Below are 18886 nucleotides of genomic sequence, written 5' to 3' on the forward strand. Positions count from 1 at the left end.
CCTTCACAAAGCAGCAGGGAGCGCCGTTCCAGATGGGAAACTTGAGACTGGATGTCCAGAAAAGCAAGACGTCAGAAGCGAAACCTTTTTCCTGCAGGGTGTGGCATACCATCCGCTTGCTCATTGCGACAGAGGTGGCACTAATGAAGGAAGAGGTCAACGTTACGTTCTTCTTTAAAATGCAAGGCCAGGAAAAGTGGCAGCGGTGGGATTTGAACCCACCCCTCCGAAGAGACTGGAGCCTTAATCCAGCGCCTTAGACCGCTCGGCCACGCTACCTCCCTGCTAGTCGCCGAAAGCGGAACTTGACCCGTTGCCCGGCCCGCTTTAGTGCTTTGCCTTTTCTCCTTGGAAAGTCTGGAGACAGGCAGTGGAAGGGCAGGCAAACTGTCAGGTGCGCAGAGGAGGGGAGACCATGAGGCAAGGTGGGAGATGGGGGCAAGAAGTAAGAAAAAAACTAATCGCAAGCTAGGGCAGGATTCGGAAAGTGAAGCCGAAAAGGGGCTTAGCATGCAGCCCAGGGGTTTCTTTGACTGTCCTAAGCCCACAGGGACTTTGCCGTCCTCAGCTCATGAGACTTGAGATGGGTAGCTTGATTTGCTGAGGAAATGCGGGATGACAGATTCAACTCTGGAGTCAAACATAGCCCGGAACTATCGCCTTAAACTGAGTTTTAAGCCTGGTGCCGATAAAAAGAAAGAAATTAGCCTTAGATCGGGCAAGCCGTTTGACGGGGGAAAATGAGACCCCCTAGGCCAGCTAGGTGGTCGCTGGATGCTGTGCAGACATCAGCAGCTGTTCATTTCATGCCCTCACGTCTCCTCGTTAGTATAGTGGTCAGTATCCCCGCCTGTCACGCGGGAGACCGGGGTTCAATTCCCCGACGGGGAGGTTAAACCTTATCTGGATTTTTTTTAGTTCTTGACAAATATTCTTGAAGATTAGGCTGAGTCAAGTAGGGAATGGGTGCCAAGAACTGACTCTTTAAGAAAAAAGCACCGGCAACGCTAGTCATCGTACAATATTTGTGCACAATTGCTTACATTAGGCGGCCGGTCCACTTTATTGAGTCCCCCTCAGCACCATTTAGTGCTCCTGTTGTCTGCGAAGTCCAAATTGTAACCCTGAATCAGTTCCTCTTCTGACCCTTTGTATCATGTTACATGACGAGTAATGATCACCTGTTAGCTTTATCCCTAATTATAACTCTCACTCTTTCCCTGCATCTAACCCTAGCTCTAATCCCATCATTAACCTCGGTCCGGGCACACGCGTGAACCCTTACTCTCATCTCAGCCTCTCCTGGTGATACATCACACCTGGGATCGTTTGCTCCCTGTGGGCTGTGGGATATTTGCTACCAGCACGCCCTGGAAGTGGGGCTCATTCCGCTGCAACGGGAGGTCTTCCCAGGACGCGTCACAGCTCAACGCAAGAGCTCCTGGGTTTCGAAGGCTCTTGCAGCAAGCCTTCACAAAGCAGCAGGGAGCGCCGTTCCAGATGGGAAACTTGAGACTGGATGTCCAGAAAAGCAAGACGTCAGAAGCGAAACCTTTTTCCTGCAGGGTGTGGCATACCATCCGCTTGCTCATTGCGACAGAGGTGGCACTAATGAAGGAAGAGGTCAACGTTACGTTCTTCTTTAAAATGCAAGGCCAGGAAAAGTGGCAGCGGTGGGATTTGAACCCACGCCTCCGAAGAGACTGGAGCCTTAATCCAGCGCCTTAGACCGCTCGGCCACGCTACCTCCCTGCTAGTCGCCGAAAGCGGAACTTGACCCGTTGCCCGGCCCGCTTTAGTGCTTTGCCTTTTCTCCTTGGAAAGTCTGGAGACAGGCAGTGGAAGGGCAGGCAAACTGTCAGGTGCGCAGAGGAGGGGAGACCATGAGGCAAGGTGGGAGATGGGGGCAAGAAGTAAGAAAAAAACTAATCGCAAGCTAGGGCAGGATTCGGAAAGTGAAGCCGAAAAGGGGCTTAGCAGGCAGCCCAGGGGTTTCTTTGACTGTCCTAAGCCCACAGGGACTTTGCCGTCCTCAGCTCATGAGACTTGAGATGGGTAGCTTGATTTGCTGAGGAAATGCGGGATGACAGATTCAACTCTGGAGTCAAACATAGCCCGGAACTATCGCCTTAAACTGAGTTTTAAGCCTGGTGCCGATAAAAAGAAAGAAATTAGCCTTAGATCGGGCAAGCCGTTTGACGGGGGAAAATGAGACCCCCTAGGCCAGCTAGGTGGTCGCTGGATGCTGTGCAGACATCAGCAGCTGTTCATTTCATGCCCTCACGTCTCCTCGTTAGTATAGTGGTCAGTATCCCCGCCTGTCACGCGGGAGACCGGGGTTCAATTCCCCGACGGGGAGGTTAAACCTTTTCTGGATTTTTTTTAGTTCTTGACAAATATTCTTGAAGATTAGGCTGAGTCAAGTAGGGAATGGGTGCCAAGAACTGACTCTTTAAGAAAAAAGCACCGGCAACGCTAGTCATCGTACAATATTTGTGCACAATTGCTTACATTAGGCGGCCGGTCCACTTTATTGAGTCCCCCTCAGCACCATTTAGTGCTCCTGTTGTCTGCGAAGTCCAAATTGTAACCCTGAATCAGTTCCTCTTCTGACCCTTTGTATCATGTTACATGACGAGTAATGATCACCTGTTAGCTTTATCCCTAATTATAACTCTCACTCTTTCCCTGCATCTAACCCTAGCTCTAATCCCATCATTAACCTCGGTCCGGGCACACGCGTGAACCCTTACTCTCATCTCAGCCTCTCCTGGTGATACATCACACCTGGGATCGTTTGCTCCCTGTGGGCTGTGGGAAATTTGCTACCAGCACGCCCTGGAAGTGGGGCTCATTCCGCTGCAACGGGAGGTCTTCCCAGGACGCGTCACAGCTCAACGCAAGAGCTCCTGGGTTTCGAAGGCTCTTGCAGCAAGCCTTCACAAAGCAGCAGGGAGCGCCGTTCCAGATGGGAAACTTGAGACTGGATGTCCAGAAAAGCAAGACGTCAGAAGCGAAACCTTTTTCCTGCAGGGTGTGGCATACCATCCGCTTGCTCATTGCGACAGAGGTGGCACTAATGAAGGAAGAGGTCAACGTTACGTTCTTCTTTAAAATGCAAGGCCAGGAAAAGTGGCAGCGGTGGGATTTGAACCCACGCCTCCGAAGAGACTGGAGCCTTAATCCAGCGCCTTAGACCGCTCGGCCACGCTACCTCCCTGCTAGTCGCCGAAAGCGGAACTTGACCCGTTGCCCGGCCCGCTTTAGTGCTTTGCCTTTTCTCCTTGGAAAGTCTGGAGACAGGCAGTGGAAGGGCAGGCAAACTGTCAGGTGCGCAGAGGAGGGGAGACCATGAGGCAAGGTGGGAGATGGGGGCAAGAAGTGAGAAAAAAACTAATCGCAAGCTAGGGCAGGATTCGGAAAGTGAAGCCGAAAAGGGGCTTAGCATGCAGCCCAGGGGTTTCTTTGACTGTCCTAAGCCCACAGGGACTTTGCCGTCCTCAGCTCATGAGACTTGAGATGGGTAGCTTGATTTGCTGAGGAAATGCGGGATGACAGATTCAACTCTGGAGTCAAACATAGCCCGGAACTATCGCCTTAAACTGAGTTTTAAGCCTGGTGCCGATAAAAAGAAAGAAATTAGCCTTAGATCGGGCAAGCCGTTTGACGGGGGAAAATGAGACCCCCCTAGGCCAGCTAGGTGGTCGCTGGATGCTGTGCAGACATCAGCAGCTGTTCATTTCATGCCCTCACGTCTCCTCGTTAGTATAGTGGTCAGTATCCCCGCCTGTCACGCGGGAGACCGGGGTTCAATTCCCCGACGGGGAGGTTAAACCTTTTCTGGATTTTTTTTAGTTCTTGACAAATATTCTTGAAGATTAGGCTGAGTCAAGTAGGGAATGGGTGCCAAGAACTGACTCTTTAAGAAAAAAGCACCGGCAACGCTAGTCATCGTACAATATTTGTGCACAATTGCTTACATTAGGCGGCCGGTCCACTTTATTGAGTCCCCCTCAGCACCATTTAGTGCTCCTGTTGTCTGCGAAGTCCAAATTGTAACCCTGAATCAGTTCCTCTTCTGACCCTTTGTATCATGTTACATGACGAGTAATGATCACCTGTTAGCTTTATCCCTAATTATAACTCTCACTCTTTCCCTGCATCTAACCCTAGCTCTAATCCCATCATTAACCTCGGTCCGGGCACACGCGTGAACCCCTACTCTCATCTCAGCCTCTCCTGGTGATACATCACACCTGGGATCGTTTGCTCCCTGTGGGCTGTGGGAAATTTGCTACCAGCACGCCCTGGAAGTGGGGCTCATTCCGCTGCAACGGGAGGTCTTCCCAGGACGCGTCACAGCTCAACGCAAGAGCTCCTGGGTTTCGAAGGCTCTTGCAGCAAGCCTTCACAAAGCAGCAGGGAGCGCCGTTCCAGATGGGAAACTTGAGACTGGATGTCCAGAAAAGCAAGACGTCAGAAGCGAAACCTTTTTCCTGCAGGGTGTGGCATACCATCCGCTTGCTCATTGCGACAGAGGTGGCACTAATGAAGGAAGAGGTCAACGTTACGTTCTTCTTTAAAATGCAAGGCCAGGAAAAGTGGCAGCGGTGGGATTTGAACCCACCCCTCCGAAGAGACTGGAGCCTTAATCCAGCGCCTTAGACCGCTCGGCCACGCTACCTCCCTGCTAGTCGCCGAAAGCGGAACTTGACCCGTTGCCCGGCCCGCTTTAGTGCTTTGCCTTTTCTCCTTGGAAAGTCTGGAGACAGGCAGTGGAAGGGCAGGCAAACTGTCAGGTGCGCAGAGGAGGGGAGACCATGAGGCAAGGTGGGAGATGGGGGCAAGAAGTAAGAAAAAAACTAATCGCAAGCTAGGGCAGGATTCGGAAAGTGAAGCCGAAAAGGGGCTTAGCATGCAGCCCAGGGGTTTCTTTGACTGTCCTAAGCCCACAGGGACTTTGCCGTCCTCAGCTCATGAGACTTGAGATGGGTAGCTTGATTTGCTGAGGAAATGCGGGATGACAGATTCAACTCTGGAGTCAAACATAGCCCGGAACTATCGCCTTAAACTGAGTTTTAAGCCTGGTGCCGATAAAAAGAAAGAAATTAGCCTTAGATCGGGCAAGCCGTTTGACGGGGGAAAATGAGACCCCCTAGGCCAGCTAGGTGGTCGCTGGATGCTGTGCAGACATCAGCAGCTGTTCATTTCATGCCCTCACGTCTCCTCGTTAGTATAGTGGTCAGTATCCCCGCCTGTCACGCGGGAGACCGGGGTTCAATTCCCCGACGGGGAGGTTAAACCTTATCTGGATTTTTTTTAGTTCTTGACAAATATTCTTGAAGATTAGGCTGAGTCAAGTAGGGAATGGGTGCCAAGAACTGACTCTTTAAGAAAAAAGCACCGGCAACGCTAGTCATCGTACAATATTTGTGCACAATTGCTTACATTAGGCGGCCGGTCCACTTTATTGAGTCCCCCTCAGCACCATTTAGTGCTCCTGTTGTCTGCGAAGTCCAAATTGTAACCCTGAATCAGTTCCTCTTCTGACCCTTTGTATCATGTTACATGACGAGTAATGATCACCTGTTAGCTTTATCCCTAATTATAACTCTCACTCTTTCCCTGCATCTAACCCTAGCTCTAATCCCATCATTAACCTCGGTCCGGGCACACGCGTGAACCCTTACTCTCATCTCAGCCTCTCCTGGTGATACATCACACCTGGGATCGTTTGCTCCCTGTGGGCTGTGGGATATTTGCTACCAGCACGCCCTGGAAGTGGGGCTCATTCCGCTGCAACGGGAGGTCTTCCCAGGACGCGTCACAGCTCAACGCAAGAGCTCCTGGGTTTCGAAGGCTCTTGCAGCAAGCCTTCACAAAGCAGCAGGGAGCGCCGTTCCAGATGGGAAACTTGAGACTGGATGTCCAGAAAAGCAAGACGTCAGAAGCGAAACCTTTTTCCTGCAGGGTGTGGCATACCATCCGCTTGCTCATTGCGACAGAGGTGGCACTAATGAAGGAAGAGGTCAACGTTACGTTCTTCTTTAAAATGCAAGGCCAGGAAAAGTGGCAGCGGTGGGATTTGAACCCACGCCTCCGAAGAGACTGGAGCCTTAATCCAGCGCCTTAGACCGCTCGGCCACGCTACCTCCCTGCTAGTCGCCGAAAGCGGAACTTGACCCGTTGCCCGGCCCGCTTTAGTGCTTTGCCTTTTCTCCTTGGAAAGTCTGGAGACAGGCAGTGGAAGGGCAGGCAAACTGTCAGGTGCGCAGAGGAGGGGAGACCATGAGGCAAGGTGGGAGATGGGGGCAAGAAGTAAGAAAAAAACTAATCGCAAGCTAGGGCAGGATTCGGAAAGTGAAGCCGAAAAGGGGCTTAGCAGGCAGCCCAGGGGTTTCTTTGACTGTCCTAAGCCCACAGGGACTTTGCCGTCCTCAGCTCATGAGACTTGAGATGGGTAGCTTGATTTGCTGAGGAAATGCGGGATGACAGATTCAACTCTGGAGTCAAACATAGCCCGGAACTATCGCCTTAAACTGAGTTTTAAGCCTGGTGCCGATAAAAAGAAAGAAATTAGCCTTAGATCGGGCAAGCCGTTTGACGGGGGAAAATGAGACCCCCTAGGCCAGCTAGGTGGTCGCTGGATGCTGTGCAGACATCAGCAGCTGTTCATTTCATGCCCTCACGTCTCCTCGTTAGTATAGTGGTCAGTATCCCCGCCTGTCACGCGGGAGACCGGGGTTCAATTCCCCGACGGGGAGGTTAAACCTTTTCTGGATTTTTTTTAGTTCTTGACAAATATTCTTGAAGATTAGGCTGAGTCAAGTAGGGAATGGGTGCCAAGAACTGACTCTTTAAGAAAAAAGCACCGGCAACGCTAGTCATCGTACAATATTTGTGCACAATTGCTTACATTAGGCGGCCGGTCCACTTTATTGAGTCCCCCTCAGCACCATTTAGTGCTCCTGTTGTCTGCGAAGTCCAAATTGTAACCCTGAATCAGTTCCTCTTCTGACCCTTTGTATCATGTTACATGACGAGTAATGATCACCTGTTAGCTTTATCCCTAATTATAACTCTCACTCTTTCCCTGCATCTAACCCTAGCTCTAATCCCATCATTAACCTCGGTCCGGGCACACGCGTGAACCCTTACTCTCATCTCAGCCTCTCCTGGTGATACATCACACCTGGGATCGTTTGCTCCCTGTGGGCTGTGGGAAATTTGCTACCAGCACGCCCTGGAAGTGGGGCTCATTCCGCTGCAACGGGAGGTCTTCCCAGGACGCGTCACAGCTCAACGCAAGAGCTCCTGGGTTTCGAAGGCTCTTGCAGCAAGCCTTCACAAAGCAGCAGGGAGCGCCGTTCCAGATGGGAAACTTGAGACTGGATGTCCAGAAAAGCAAGACGTCAGAAGCGAAACCTTTTTCCTGCAGGGTGTGGCATACCATCCGCTTGCTCATTGCGACAGAGGTGGCACTAATGAAGGAAGAGGTCAACGTTACGTTCTTCTTTAAAATGCAAGGCCAGGAAAAGTGGCAGCGGTGGGATTTGAACCCACGCCTCCGAAGAGACTGGAGCCTTAATCCAGCGCCTTAGACCGCTCGGCCACGCTACCTCCCTGCTAGTCGCCGAAAGCGGAACTTGACCCGTTGCCCGGCCCGCTTTAGTGCTTTGCCTTTTCTCCTTGGAAAGTCTGGAGACAGGCAGTGGAAGGGCAGGCAAACTGTCAGGTGCGCAGAGGAGGGGAGACCATGAGGCAAGGTGGGAGATGGGGGCAAGAAGTGAGAAAAAAACTAATCGCAAGCTAGGGCAGGATTCGGAAAGTGAAGCCGAAAAGGGGCTTAGCATGCAGCCCAGGGGTTTCTTTGACTGTCCTAAGCCCACAGGGACTTTGCCGTCCTCAGCTCATGAGACTTGAGATGGGTAGCTTGATTTGCTGAGGAAATGCGGGATGACAGATTCAACTCTGGAGTCAAACATAGCCCGGAACTATCGCCTTAAACTGAGTTTTAAGCCTGGTGCCGATAAAAAGAAAGAAATTAGCCTTAGATCGGGCAAGCCGTTTGACGGGGGAAAATGAGACCCCCCTAGGCCAGCTAGGTGGTCGCTGGATGCTGTGCAGACATCAGCAGCTGTTCATTTCATGCCCTCACGTCTCCTCGTTAGTATAGTGGTCAGTATCCCCGCCTGTCACGCGGGAGACCGGGGTTCAATTCCCCGACGGGGAGGTTAAACCTTTTCTGGATTTTTTTTAGTTCTTGACAAATATTCTTGAAGATTAGGCTGAGTCAAGTAGGGAATGGGTGCCAAGAACTGACTCTTTAAGAAAAAAGCACCGGCAACGCTAGTCATCGTACAATATTTGTGCACAATTGCTTACATTAGGCGGCCGGTCCACTTTATTGAGTCCCCCTCAGCACCATTTAGTGCTCCTGTTGTCTGCGAAGTCCAAATTGTAACCCTGAATCAGTTCCTCTTCTGACCCTTTGTATCATGTTACATGACGAGTAATGATCACCTGTTAGCTTTATCCCTAATTATAACTCTCACTCTTTCCCTGCATCTAACCCTAGCTCTAATCCCATCATTAACCTCGGTCCGGGCACACGCGTGAACCCCTACTCTCATCTCAGCCTCTCCTGGTGATACATCACACCTGGGATCGTTTGCTCCCTGTGGGCTGTGGGAAATTTGCTACCAGCACGCCCTGGAAGTGGGGCTCATTCCGCTGCAACGGGAGGTCTTCCCAGGACGCGTCACAGCTCAACGCAAGAGCTCCTGGGTTTCGAAGGCTCTTGCAGCAAGCCTTCACAAAGCAGCAGGGAGCGCCGTTCCAGATGGGAAACTTGAGACTGGATGTCCAGAAAAGCAAGACGTCAGAAGCGAAACCTTTTTCCTGCAGGGTGTGGCATACCATCCGCTTGCTCATTGCGACAGAGGTGGCACTAATGAAGGAAGAGGTCAACGTTACGTTCTTCTTTAAAATGCAAGGCCAGGAAAAGTGGCAGCGGTGGGATTTGAACCCACCCCTCCGAAGAGACTGGAGCCTTAATCCAGCGCCTTAGACCGCTCGGCCACGCTACCTCCCTGCTAGTCGCCGAAAGCGGAACTTGACCCGTTGCCCGGCCCGCTTTAGTGCTTTGCCTTTTCTCCTTGGAAAGTCTGGAGACAGGCAGTGGAAGGGCAGGCAAACTGTCAGGTGCGCAGAGGAGGGGAGACCATGAGGCAAGGTGGGAGATGGGGGCAAGAAGTAAGAAAAAAACTAATCGCAAGCTAGGGCAGGATTCGGAAAGTGAAGCCGAAAAGGGGCTTAGCATGCAGCCCAGGGGTTTCTTTGACTGTCCTAAGCCCACAGGGACTTTGCCGTCCTCAGCTCATGAGACTTGAGATGGGTAGCTTGATTTGCTGAGGAAATGCGGGATGACAGATTCAACTCTGGAGTCAAACATAGCCCGGAACTATCGCCTTAAACTGAGTTTTAAGCCTGGTGCCGATAAAAAGAAAGAAATTAGCCTTAGATCGGGCAAGCCGTTTGACGGGGGAAAATGAGACCCCCTAGGCCAGCTAGGTGGTCGCTGGATGCTGTGCAGACATCAGCAGCTGTTCATTTCATGCCCTCACGTCTCCTCGTTAGTATAGTGGTCAGTATCCCCGCCTGTCACGCGGGAGACCGGGGTCCTTTTCTGGATTTTTTTTAGTTCTTGACAAATATTCTTGAAGATTAGGCTGAGTCAAGTAGGGAATGGGTGCCAAGAACTGACTCTTTAAGAAAAAAGCACCGGCAACGCTAGTCATCGTACAATATTTGTGCACAATTGCTTACATTAGGCGGCCGGTCCACTTTATTGAGTCCCCCTCAGCACCATTTAGTGCTCCTGTTGTCTGCGAAGTCCAAATTGTAACCCTGAATCAGTTCCTCTTCTGACCCTTTGTATCATGTTACATGACGAGTAATGATCACCTGTTAGCTTTATCCCTAATTATAACTCTCACTCTTTCCCTGCATCTAACCCTAGCTCTAATCCCATCATTAACCTCGGTCCGGGCACACGCGTGAACCCTTACTCTCATCTCAGCCTCTCCTGGTGATACATCACACCTGGGATCGTTTGCTCCCTGTGGGCTGTGGGAAATTTGCTACCAGCACGCCCTGGAAGTGGGGCTCATTCCGCTGCAACGGGAGGTCTTCCCAGGACGCGTCACAGCTCAACGCAAGAGCTCCTGGGTTTCGAAGGCTCTTGCAGCAAGCCTTCACAAAGCAGCAGGGAGCGCCGTTCCAGATGGGAAACTTGAGACTGGATGTCCAGAAAAGCAAGACGTCAGAAGCGAAACCTTTTTCCTGCAGGGTGTGGCATACCATCCGCTTGCTCATTGCGACAGAGGTGGCACTAATGAAGGAAGAGGTCAACGTTACGTTCTTCTTTAAAATGCAAGGCCAGGAAAAGTGGCAGCGGTGGGATTTGAACCCACGCCTCCGAAGAGACTGGAGCCTTAATCCAGCGCCTTAGACCGCTCGGCCACGCTACCTCCCTGCTAGTCGCCGAAAGCGGAACTTGACCCGTTGCCCGGCCCGCTTTAGTGCTTTGCCTTTTCTCCTTGGAAAGTCTGGAGACAGGCAGTGGAAGGGCAGGCAAACTGTCAGGTGCGCAGAGGAGGGGAGACCATGAGGCAAGGTGGGAGATGGGGGCAAGAAGTGAGAAAAAAACTAATCGCAAGCTAGGGCAGGATTCGGAAAGTGAAGCCGAAAAGGGGCTTAGCATGCAGCCCAGGGGTTTCTTTGACTGTCCTAAGCCCACAGGGACTTTGCCGTCCTCAGCTCATGAGACTTGAGATGGGTAGCTTGATTTGCTGAGGAAATGCGGGATGACAGATTCAACTCTGGAGTCAAACATAGCCCGGAACTATCGCCTTAAACTGAGTTTTAAGCCTGGTGCCGATAAAAAGAAAGAAATTAGCCTTAGATCGGGCAAGCCGTTTGACGGGGGAAAATGAGACCCCCCTAGGCCAGCTAGGTGGTCGCTGGATGCTGTGCAGACATCAGCAGCTGTTCATTTCATGCCCTCACGTCTCCTCGTTAGTATAGTGGTCAGTATCCCCGCCTGTCACGCGGGAGACCGGGGTTCAATTCCCCGACGGGGAGGTTAAACCTTTTCTGGATTTTTTTTAGTTCTTGACAAATATTCTTGAAGATTAGGCTGAGTCAAGTAGGGAATGGGTGCCAAGAACTGACTCTTTAAGAAAAAAGCACCGGCAACGCTAGTCATCGTACAATATTTGTGCACAATTGCTTACATTAGGCGGCCGGTCCACTTTATTGAGTCCCCCTCAGCACCATTTAGTGCTCCTGTTGTCTGCGAAGTCCAAATTGTAACCCTGAATCAGTTCCTCTTCTGACCCTTTGTATCATGTTACATGACGAGTAATGATCACCTGTTAGCTTTATCCCTAATTATAACTCTCACTCTTTCCCTGCATCTAACCCTAGCTCTAATCCCATCATTAACCTCGGTCCGGGCACACGCGTGAACCCTTACTCTCATCTCAGCCTCTCCTGGTGATACATCACACCTGGGATCGTTTGCTCCCTGTGGGCTGTGGGATATTTGCTACCAGCACGCCCTGGAAGTGGGGCTCATTCCGCTGCAACGGGAGGTCTTCCCAGGACGCGTCACAGCTCAACGCAAGAGCTCCTGGGTTTCGAAGGCTCTTGCAGCAAGCCTTCACAAAGCAGCAGGGAGCGCCGTTCCAGATGGGAAACTTGAGACTGGATGTCCAGAAAAGCAAGACGTCAGAAGCGAAACCTTTTTCCTGCAGGGTGTGGCATACCATCCGCTTGCTCATTGCGACAGAGGTGGCACTAATGAAGGAAGAGGTCAACGTTACGTTCTTCTTTAAAATGCAAGGCCAGGAAAAGTGGCAGCGGTGGGATTTGAACCCACGCCTCCGAAGAGACTGGAGCCTTAATCCAGCGCCTTAGACCGCTCGGCCACGCTACCTCCCTGCTAGTCGCCGAAAGCGGAACTTGACCCGTTGCCCGGCCCGCTTTAGTGCTTTGCCTTTTCTCCTTGGAAAGTCTGGAGACAGGCAGTGGAAGGGCAGGCAAACTGTCAGGTGCGCAGAGGAGGGGAGACCATGAGGCAAGGTGGGAGATGGGGGCAAGAAGTAAGAAAAAAACTAATCGCAAGCTAGGGCAGGATTCGGAAAGTGAAGCCGAAAAGGGGCTTAGCATGCAGCCCAGGGGTTTCTTTGACTGTCCTAAGCCCACAGGGACTTTGCCGTCCTCAGCTCATGAGACTTGAGATGGGTAGCTTGATTTGCTGAGGAAATGCGGGATGACAGATTCAACTCTGGAGTCAAACATAGCCCGGAACTATCGCCTAAAACTGAGTTTTAAGCCTGGTGCCGATAAAAAGAAAGAAATTAGCCTTAGATCGGGCAAGCCGTTTGACGGGGGAAAATGAGACCCCCTAGGCCAGCTAGGTGGTCGCTGGATGCTGTGCAGACATCAGCAGCTGTTCATTTCATGCCCTCACGTCTCCTCGTTAGTATAGTGGTCAGTATCCCCGCCTGTCACGCGGGAGACCGGGGTTCAATTCCCCGACGGGGAGGTTAAACCTTTTCTGGATTTTTTTTAGTTCTTGACAAATATTCTTGAAGATTAGGCTGAGTCAAGTAGGGAATGGGTGCCAAGAACTGACTCTTTAAGAAAAAAGCACCGGCAACGCTAGTCATCGTACAATATTTGTGCACAATTGCTTACATTAGGCGGCCGGTCCACTTTATTGAGTCCCCCTCAGCACCATTTAGTGCTCCTGTTGTCTGCGAAGTCCAAATTGTAACCCTGAATCAGTTCCTCTTCTGACCCTTTGTATCATGTTACATGACGAGTAATGATCACCTGTTAGCTTTATCCCTAATTATAACTCTCACTCTTTCCCTGCATCTAACCCTAGCTCTAATCCCATCATTAACCTCGGTCCGGGCACACGCGTGAACCCTTACTCTCATCTCAGCCTCTCCTGGTGATACATCACACCTGGGATCGTTTGCTCCCTGTGGGCTGTGGGAAATTTGCTACCAGCACGCCCTGGAAGTGGGGCTCATTCCGCTGCAACGGGAGGTCTTCCCAGGACGCGTCACAGCTCAACGCAAGAGCTCCTGGGTTTCGAAGGCTCTTGCAGCAAGCCTTCACAAAGCAGCAGGGAGCGCCGTTCCAGATGGGAAACTTGAGACTGGATGTCCAGAAAAGCAAGACGTCAGAAGCGAAACCTTTTTCCTGCAGGGTGTGGCATACCATCCGCTTGCTCATTGCGACAGAGGTGGCACTAATGAAGGAAGAGGTCAACGTTACGTTCTTCTTTAAAATGCAAGGCCAGGAAAAGTGGCAGCGGTGGGATTTGAACCCACGCCTCCGAAGAGACTGGAGCCTTAATCCAGCGCCTTAGACCGCTCGGCCACGCTACCTCCCTGCTAGTCGCCGAAAGCGGAACTTGACCCGTTGCCCGGCCCGCTTTAGTGCTTTGCCTTTTCTCCTTGGAAAGTCTGGAGACAGGCAGTGGAAGGGCAGGCAAACTGTCAGGTGCGCAGAGGAGGGGAGACCATGAGGCAAGGTGGGAGATGGGGGCAAGAAGTGAGAAAAAAACTAATCGCAAGCTAGGGCAGGATTCGGAAAGTGAAGCCGAAAAGGGGCTTAGCATGCAGCCCAGGGGTTTCTTTGACTGTCCTAAGCCCACAGGGACTTTGCCGTCCTCAGCTCATGAGACTTGAGATGGGTAGCTTGATTTGCTGAGGAAATGCGGGATGACAGATTCAACTCTGGAGTCAAACATAGCCCGGAACTATCGCCTTAAACTGAGTTTTAAGCCTGGTGCCGATAAAAAGAAAGAAATTAGCCTTAGATCGGGCAAGCCGTTTGACGGGGGAAAATGAGACCCCCCTAGGCCAGCTAGGTGGTCGCTGGATGCTGTGCAGACATCAGCAGCTGTTCATTTCATGCCCTCACGTCTCCTCGTTAGTATAGTGGTCAGTATCCCCGCCTGTCACGCGGGAGACCGGGGTTCAATTCCCCGACGGGGAGGTTAAACCTTTTCTGGATTTTTTTTAGTTCTTGACAAATATTCTTGAAGATTAGGCTGAGTCAAGTAGGGAATGGGTGCCAAGAACTGACTCTTTAAGAAAAAAGCACCGGCAACGCTAGTCATCGTACAATATTTGTGCACAATTGCTTACATTAGGCGGCCGGTCCACTTTATTGAGTCCCCCTCAGCACCATTTAGTGCTCCTGTTGTCTGCGAAGTCCAAATTGTAACCCTGAATCAGTTCCTCTTCTGACCCTTTGTATCATGTTACATGACGAGTAATGATCACCTGTTAGCTTTATCCCTAATTATAACTCTCACTCTTTCCCTGCATCTAACCCTAGCTCTAATCCCATCATTAACCTCGGTCCGGGCACACGCGTGAACCCTTACTCTCATCTCAGCCTCTCCTGGTGATACATCACACCTGGGATCGTTTGCTCCCTGTGGGCTGTGGGAAATTTGCTACCAGCACGCCCTGGAAGTGGGGCTCATTCCGCTGCAACGGGAGGTCTTCCCAGGACGCGTCACAGCTCAACGCAAGAGCTCCTGGGTTTCGAAGGCTCTTGCAGCAAGCCTTCACAAAGCAGCAGGGAGCGCCGTTCCAGATGGGAAACTTGAGACTGGATGTCCAGAAAAGCAAGACGTCAGAAGCGAAACCTTTTTCCTGCAGGGTGTGGCATACCATCCGCTTGCTCATTGCGACAGAGGTGGCACTAATGAAGGAAGAGGTCAACGTTACGTTCTTCTTTAAAATGCAAGGCCAGGAAAAGTGGCAGCGGTGGGATTTGAACCCACGCCTCCGAAGAGACTGGAGCCTTAATCCAGCGCCTTAGACCGCTCGGCCACGCTACCTCCCTGCTAGTCGCCGAAAGCGGAACTTGACCCGTTGCCCGGCCCGCTTTAGTGCTTTGCCTTTTCTCCTTGGAAAGTCTGGAGACAGGCAGTGGAAGGGCAGGCAAACTGTCAGGTGCGCAGAGGAGGGGAGACCATGAGGCAAGGTGGGAGATGGGGGCAAGAAGTAAGAAAAAAAACTAATCGCAAGCTAGGGCAGGATTCGGAAAGTGAAGCCGAAAAGGGGCTTAGCATGCAGCCCAGGGGTTTCTTTGACTGTCCTAAGCCCACAGGGACTTTGCCGTCCTCAGCTCATGAGACTTGAGATGGGTAGCTTGATTTGCTGAGGAAATGCGGGATGACAGATTCAACTCTGGAGTCAAACATAGCCCGGAACTATCGCCTTAAACTGAGTTTTAAGCCTGGTGCCGATAAAAAGAAAGAAATTAGCCTTAGATCGGGCAAGCCGTTTGACGGGGGAAAATGAGACCCCCTAGGCCAGCTAGGTGGTCGCTGGATGCTGTGCAGACATCAGCAGCTGTTCATTTCATGCCCTCACGTCTCCTCGTTAGTATAGTGGTCAGTATCCCCGCCTGTCACGCGGGAGACCGGGGTTCAATTCCCCGACGGGGAGGTTAAACCTTATCTGGATTTTTTTTAGTTCTTGACAAATATTCTTGAAGATTAGGCTGAGTCAAGTAGGGAATGGGTGCCAAGAACTGACTCTTTAAGAAAAAAGCACCGGCAACGCTAGTCATCGTACAATATTTGTGCACAATTGCTTACATTAGGCGGCCGGTCCACTTTATTGAGTCCCCCTCAGCACCATTTAGTGCTCCTGTTGTCTGCGAAGTCCAAATTGTAACCCTGAATCAGTTCCTCTTCTGACCCTTTGTATCATGTTACATGACGAGTAATGATCACCTGTTAGCTTTATCCCTAATTATAACTCTCACTCTTTCCCTGCATCTAACCCTAGCTCTAATCCCATCATTAACCTCGGTCCGGGCACACGCGTGAACCCTTACTCTCATCTCAGCCTCTCCTGGTGATACATCACACCTGGGATCGTTTGCTCCCTGTGGGCTGTGGGAAATTTGCTACCAGCACGCCCTGGAAGTGGGGCTCATTCCGCTGCAACGGGAGGTCTTCCCAGGACGCGTCACAGCTCAACGCAAGAGCTCCTGGGTTTCGAAGGCTCTTGCAGCAAGCCTTCACAAAGCAGCAGGGAGCGCCGTTCCAGATGGGAAACTTGAGACTGGATGTCCAGAAAAGCAAGACGTCAGAAGCGAAACCTTTTTCCTGCAGGGTGTGGCATACCATCCGCTTGCTCATTGCGACAGAGGTGGCACTAATGAAGGAAGAGGTCAACGTTACGTTCTTCTTTAAAATGCAAGGCCAGGAAAAGTGGCAGCGGTGGGATTTGAACCCACGCCTCCGAAGAGACTGGAGCCTTAATCCAGCGCCTTAGACCGCTCGGCCACGCTACCTCCCTGCTAGTCGCCGAAAGCGGAACTTGACCCGTTGCCCGGCCCGCTTTAGTGCTTTGCCTTTTCTCCTTGGAAAGTCTGGAGACAGGCAGTGGAAGGGCAGGCAAACTGTCAGGTGCGCAGAGGAGGGGAGACCATGAGGCAAGGTGGGTGAGGGTGGCAAGAAGTGAGAAAAAAACTAATCGCAAGCTAGGGCAGGATTCGGAAAGTGAAGCCGAAAAGGGGCTTAGCATGCAGCCCAGGGGTTTCTTTGACTGTCCTAAGCCCACAGGGACTTTGCCGTCCTCAGCTCATGAGACTTGAGATGGGTAGCTTGATTTGCTGAGGAAATGCGGGATGACAGATTCAACTCTGGAGTCAAACATAGCCCGGAACTATCGCCTTAAACTGAGTTTTAAGCCTGGTGCCGATAAAAAGAAAGAAATTAGCCTTAGATCGGGCAAGCCGTTTGACGGGGGAAAATGAGACCCCCTAGGCCAGCTAGGTGGTCGCTGGATGCTGTGCAGACATCAGCAGCTGTTCATTTCATGCCCTCACGTCTCCTCGTTAGTATAGTGGTCAGTATCAGACCGGGGTTCAATTCCCCGACGGGGAGGTTAAACCTTTTCTGGATTTTTTTTAGTTCTTGACAAATATTCTTGAAGATTAGGCTGAGTCAAGTAGGGAATGGGTGCCAAGAACTGACTCTTTAAGAAAAAAGCACCGGCAACGCTAGTCATCGTACAATATTTGTGCACAATTGCTTACATTAGGCGGCCGGTCCACTTTATTGAGTCCCCCTCAGCACCATTTAGTGCTCCTGTTGTCTGCGAAGTCCAAATTGTAACCCTGAATCAGTTCCTCTTCTGACCCTTTGTATCATGTTACATGACGAGTAATGATCACCTGTTAGCTTTATCCCTAATTATAACTCTCACTCTTTCCCTGCATCTAACCCTAGCTCTAATCCCATCATTAACCTCGGTCCGGGCACACGCGTGAACCCTTACTCTCATCTCAGCCTCTCCTGGTGATACATCACACCTGGGATCGTTTGCTCCCTGTGGGCTGTGGGAAATTTGCTACCAGCACGCCCTGGAAGTGGGGCTCATTCCGCTGCAACGGGAGGTCTTCCCAGGACGCGTCACAGCTCAACGCAAGAGCTCCTGGGTTTCGAAGGCTCTTGCAGCAAGCCTTCACAAAGCAGCAGGGAGCGCCGTTCCAGATGGGAAACTTGAGACTGGATGTCCAGAAAAGCAAGACGTCAGAAGCGAAACCTTTTTCCTGCAGGGTGTGGCATACCATCCGCTTGCTCATTGCGACAGAGGTGGCACTAATGAAGGAAGAGGCCAACGTTACGTTCTTCTTTAAAATGCAAGGCCAGGAAAAGTGGCAGCGGTGGGATTTGAACCCACGCCTCCGAAGAGACTGGAGCCTTAATCCAGCGCCTTAGACCGCTCGGCCACGCTACCTCCCTGCTAGTCGCCGAAAGCGGAACTTGACCCGTTGCCCGGCCCGCTTTAGTGCTTTGCCTTTTCTCCTTGGAAAGTCTGGAGACAGGCAGTGGAAGGGCAGGCAAACTGTCAGGTGCGCAGAGGAGGGGAGACCATGAGGCAAGGTGGGAGATGGGGGCAAGAAGTGAGAAAAAAACTAATCGCAAGCTAGGGCAGGATTCGGAAAGTGAAGCCGAAAAGGGGCTTAGCATGCAGCCCAGGGGTTTCTTTGACTGTCCTAAGCCCACAGGGACTTTGCCGTCCTCAGCTCATGAGACTTGAGATGGGTAGCTTGATTTGCTGAGGAAATGCGGGATGACAGATTCAACTCTGGAGTCAAACATAGCCCGGAACTATCGCCTTAAACTGAGTTTTAAGCCTGGTGCCGATAAAAAGAAAGAAATTAGCCTTAGATCGGGCAAGCCGTTTGACGGGGGAAAATGAGACCCCCTAGGCCAGCTAGGTGGTCGCTGGATGCTGTGCAGACATCAGCAGCTGTTCATTTCATGCCCTCACGTCTCCTCGTTAGTATAGTGGTCAGTATCCCCGCCTGTCACGCGGGAGACCGGGGTTCAATTCCCCGACGGGGAGGTTAAACCTTTTCTGGATTTTTTTTAGTTCTTGACAAATATTCTTGAAGATTAGGCTGAGTCAAGTAGGGAATGGGTGCCAAGAACTGACTCTTTAAGAAAAAAGCACCGGCAACGCTAGTCATCGTACAATATTTGTGCACAATTGCTTACATTAGGCGGCCGGTCCACTTTATTGAGTCCCCCTCAGCACCATTTAGTGCTCCTGTTGTCTGCGAAGTCCAAATTGTAACCCTGAATCAGTTCCTCTTCTGACCCTTTGTATCATGTTACATGACGAGTAATGATCACCTGTTAGCTTTATCCCTAATTATAACTCTCACTCTTTCCCTGCATCTAACCCTAGCTCTAATCCCATCATTAACCTCGGTCCGGGCACACGCGTGAACCCTTACTCTCATCTCAGCCTCTCCTGGT

The 18886-nt window shown here is 51.3% G+C and overlaps 11 non-coding genes across 11 annotated transcripts; all 11 read left to right on the forward strand.

The window, feature by feature from the left end:
• Nucleotides 1–819: 819 nt before the first annotated feature.
• Nucleotides 820–891, forward strand: TRNAD-GUC (transfer RNA aspartic acid (anticodon GUC)). The gene has a single exon. It is a non-coding gene; the product is annotated as a tRNA-Asp (tRNA).
• Nucleotides 892–2287: 1396 nt separating this feature from the next.
• TRNAD-GUC (transfer RNA aspartic acid (anticodon GUC)) lies at nucleotides 2288–2359 on the forward strand. Its single transcript has one exon. It is a non-coding gene; the product is annotated as a tRNA-Asp (tRNA).
• A 1397-nt stretch (nucleotides 2360–3756) lies between these two features.
• TRNAD-GUC (transfer RNA aspartic acid (anticodon GUC)) lies at nucleotides 3757–3828 on the forward strand. The gene has a single exon. It is a non-coding gene; the product is annotated as a tRNA-Asp (tRNA).
• Nucleotides 3829–5224: 1396 nt separating this feature from the next.
• On the forward strand, nucleotides 5225–5296 carry TRNAD-GUC (transfer RNA aspartic acid (anticodon GUC)). Its single transcript has one exon. It is a non-coding gene; the product is annotated as a tRNA-Asp (tRNA).
• A 1396-nt stretch (nucleotides 5297–6692) lies between these two features.
• TRNAD-GUC (transfer RNA aspartic acid (anticodon GUC)) lies at nucleotides 6693–6764 on the forward strand. Its single transcript has one exon. It is a non-coding gene; the product is annotated as a tRNA-Asp (tRNA).
• Nucleotides 6765–8161: 1397 nt separating this feature from the next.
• On the forward strand, nucleotides 8162–8233 carry TRNAD-GUC (transfer RNA aspartic acid (anticodon GUC)). The gene has a single exon. It is a non-coding gene; the product is annotated as a tRNA-Asp (tRNA).
• A 2840-nt stretch (nucleotides 8234–11073) lies between these two features.
• TRNAD-GUC (transfer RNA aspartic acid (anticodon GUC)) lies at nucleotides 11074–11145 on the forward strand. The gene has a single exon. It is a non-coding gene; the product is annotated as a tRNA-Asp (tRNA).
• Nucleotides 11146–12541: 1396 nt separating this feature from the next.
• TRNAD-GUC (transfer RNA aspartic acid (anticodon GUC)) lies at nucleotides 12542–12613 on the forward strand. Its single transcript has one exon. It is a non-coding gene; the product is annotated as a tRNA-Asp (tRNA).
• A 1397-nt stretch (nucleotides 12614–14010) lies between these two features.
• On the forward strand, nucleotides 14011–14082 carry TRNAD-GUC (transfer RNA aspartic acid (anticodon GUC)). Its single transcript has one exon. It is a non-coding gene; the product is annotated as a tRNA-Asp (tRNA).
• Nucleotides 14083–15479: 1397 nt separating this feature from the next.
• On the forward strand, nucleotides 15480–15551 carry TRNAD-GUC (transfer RNA aspartic acid (anticodon GUC)). The gene has a single exon. It is a non-coding gene; the product is annotated as a tRNA-Asp (tRNA).
• A 2847-nt stretch (nucleotides 15552–18398) lies between these two features.
• Nucleotides 18399–18470, forward strand: TRNAD-GUC (transfer RNA aspartic acid (anticodon GUC)). Its single transcript has one exon. It is a non-coding gene; the product is annotated as a tRNA-Asp (tRNA).
• Nucleotides 18471–18886: the final 416 nt, after the last annotated feature.

This window comes from Ambystoma mexicanum, chromosome 1p (genome assembly GCF_040938575.1).
Source record: "Ambystoma mexicanum isolate Mex_15411 chromosome 1p, UKY_AmexF1_1, whole genome shotgun sequence".
Taxonomy (NCBI): domain Eukaryota; kingdom Metazoa; phylum Chordata; class Amphibia; order Caudata; family Ambystomatidae; genus Ambystoma; species Ambystoma mexicanum.